We start from the raw sequence: 2,948 nt of genomic DNA on the forward strand, positions 1-2,948 counted from the left end.
TGATATCGCCTTTCAGCCCGGACGTCAGAATCCGCTGACCATCCTTTTTAAATCCTTTTGACTTCCTGTCCGTGCGTTTCATTCGAATCAGCTCGTATCCACATGGACTTCTCGTCTTTCAGTTGTTTTCCAATGTAACTCTTATCCTTTTCGATTTTCTATCCATCGAATTGTTACCGATAAAACTTTTACCCATTTAAATATTTGTCCTTGGAGTTTTTTCTGTCCGACCTCAACGCTTTTCGACTCCAGCCCCTGTCAACTATTTGCGCTCATCTTTTTTTATTTGCTTTTGTTTTGTCCCGAAATCAAACGATGTACCGTTTTGATTGTACTGCCCTTGCTTTTCATGAGTGACACAGGCTTTGCGGTCAGACAAGTGCCTCAATCCACCGTTGGGAACACGTACGGTACCATGTTATGGAGAGCTGAGATCGGATCTTGATATTGATCCTGGAATTTAGCTTTTTTCCCAGACACATGTCTGATTGCAGCCATAAAAACGAGACCTGTTTTGGGACCATTTTCTTCTTGTTTTACCGTGCGATTTAAAAAAAGTATATGCTTAATTTTGCCTCACGGAATCCACCACGGCCACCTCAGCGGTCTCGATGCACTCCCGCACTTCGCATTGGTAATCGGCGTGTCGCTGCGAAACCTGTACAACCTCCGGGCCGTCCGCCTCGGGTTCGCGCCGTTACCTCAGCGATGGAGAACGTCCTTGGGCCTTCCTCTGCAAACCAGCCGCACGCGCCGGGCCGCTCCACCGGCGACCTGGCGCCAGCACTGGGCCGGCCCCCGTACCGACCAGCCGCCAGCGCCGGACCGGCCCCCGTACCGACTAGCCGCCAGCGTCGGACGGGCCTCGTACCGATCAGTCGCCAGTGCCGGGCCGACCCCCGCACAGAGCAGTCGCCAGTGCCGGACCGGCCCCGTACCAACCAGTCGCCAGTGCCGGACCGGCCCCCGTACCGACCAGTCGCCAGTGCCGGGCCGACCCCCGTACAGAGCAGTCGCCAGTGCCGGACCGGCCCCCGTACAGAGCAGTCGCCAGTGCCGGACCGGCCCCGTACCGACCAGTCGCCAGAGCCGGCCCGGCCCCCGCACCGACCAGCCGCCAGCGCCGGACCGGCCCCGTACCAATCAGTCGCCGGTGCCGGACCGGCCCCCGTACCGACCAGTCGCCAGTGCCGGGCCGACCCCCGTACCAGCCAGTCGCCAGTGCCGGACCGGCCCCGTACCGACCAGTCGCCAGCGCCGGGCCGGCCCCCGCACCGACCAGTCGCCAGTGCCGGGCCGGCCCCCATACCGAGCAGTAGCGGCGCGGTCGTCGGCGCCGTCGGGCGCGCTGGATCGGTGCGGTCACACCGCGTCGGCGGCGGCGGCGGCGGCGCCAGTGGCACTGGGTGCGCCGCGGAGTGGGACGTCGAGGACGCGTCACAACGACGCCCGGAGCCTGGAGCACGGAGGAGCGGGCCGCCGTCGGCACGCGGCTCCATTCGCAGGTGGGCGTCACTCGACCGTCGTCACTCTCGTCTTGTCACTCGGCTTCCCGCACGAGTACGGACTGCGGACGAAGAGCCGACGAGGATTCGGTTCAGGTGCAAACAAGTGTTCACTGATCCTAGCTGCCGTCGGATTGGTGCGTTGATAGGTACAGGAGTCGTATGGAGCCTAGCTAAAGGGAGTGCTCCATATCTGGATGCAGTTTTGAACTGAGACAGCCATGATGAAGATCGTTTAGTGCAATTCACGGCACTGTCCCTCACAAGGCTCAGAACCTTTTGATTTCTGGGGTAACCGCCCGCGAACTTGTGTAGAACATTTCGTGCAGACTTTTCCAACGTTATCCAGGCATGCATGAAGCCATACAAACGGCATGCAAATGCCACCAATCTATTGGTCATGCGATGGTCAAGGCTAAGACAATTAAAATCGTCGAGATATACGCATCCGGCGTACATCAGCACAATTTCTGGCACCAACTGAGCTCAAGTGGCTAAAAAAATTGTTGTGCATGCAAGGCAAGTTTCGAAAACGAATCACGTGTTGTGCTTTTTAAAAAAGAACTTAGACATTTGTGTTAGTTACTGCGTAGTGAAAATTGCATTAGCTAACTCAAAAATTGGTATTGCCGAGAATGTGAATGCAAGTAAAATAATATACAGTCAGCGATCAGTATGCTGGCGCAACAAGAGTAAGTACCGAAATACCCTCACAAAACGATAGTTAGGTTCTGAAAACGCCGCACCTAATACCACGGCACCTACCGAGAAGCTGAAGTACTGCAATTGAGTCAGCCCGTCCGCTGGTGTGGTAATTTCACACGGCCAGTTTGACAGCTCCGCTGTCGTCATACAAGCGTTCCATCGCGCAATCAAACGATGACGTCTCTAAGAGCATATTTACTGAAAAGTGAAGTGTTATCTGAACGGGTTTTTGGCACTAAGATGTAAAATAAAAGTGTTAAGTGAGATTGCTTCATCATATCTGGTGCGTGCCTCAATATATTTAGATGTGGAACATTTCCTGTAATGGAACATTTTCTCCTCATTTAACCCACACATGCCGTAATACTGCTATATGTTGTTAACTGTAATATTGCCTTCTTATATCCGAAACCTGGTGCTTGTTGGATTCTAAAACATGAAGTGCTGTTTGGCGTGGCTTGAATTATTCGCTGAAGGGCAACGCTTGGTGTGATGAACCCCATACTTTAAAACCAACAAAAGTGTTGTTTTTATCAGTGGAACGCACGAGTCGTCAATAATTGGTCTCTTTGCATGTTGTGTTGTGTACACGACTCCTCACATGGCAGCAGTTGAGACCAAAGATTAGACAGTAGTATCAGCCTTATTCCTCGGAAAAACCAGGAGAATGGAGATATCGTTAGTTTGATATTACGGCAGCATGCCTTTATCGAAACAATGGCTTAAGTGAACAAATAT

The 2,948-nt window shown here is 53.2% G+C and overlaps 1 protein-coding gene across 1 annotated transcript in view; it reads left to right on the forward strand.

Moving 5' to 3' along the window:
* Positions 1 to 1,420: 1,420 nt before the first annotated feature.
* Positions 1,421 to 2,948, forward strand: part of LOC119094428 (nephrin) — a 59,945-nt gene continuing 58,417 nt past the window's right edge. The window contains exon 1 of the mRNA XM_037217488.1: positions 1,421 to 1,505. The gene's annotated coding sequence lies outside the window, so the exon portion shown is untranslated. The remainder of the gene's footprint in view (positions 1,506 to 2,948) is intronic.

The sequence above is a fragment of the Pollicipes pollicipes genome, unplaced genomic scaffold (assembly GCF_011947565.3).
Source record: "Pollicipes pollicipes isolate AB1234 unplaced genomic scaffold, Ppol_2.1 Scaffold_4002;HRSCAF=4701_pilon_pilon_pilon, whole genome shotgun sequence".
Lineage (NCBI taxonomy): Eukaryota > Metazoa > Arthropoda > Thecostraca > Pollicipedomorpha > Pollicipedidae > Pollicipes > Pollicipes pollicipes.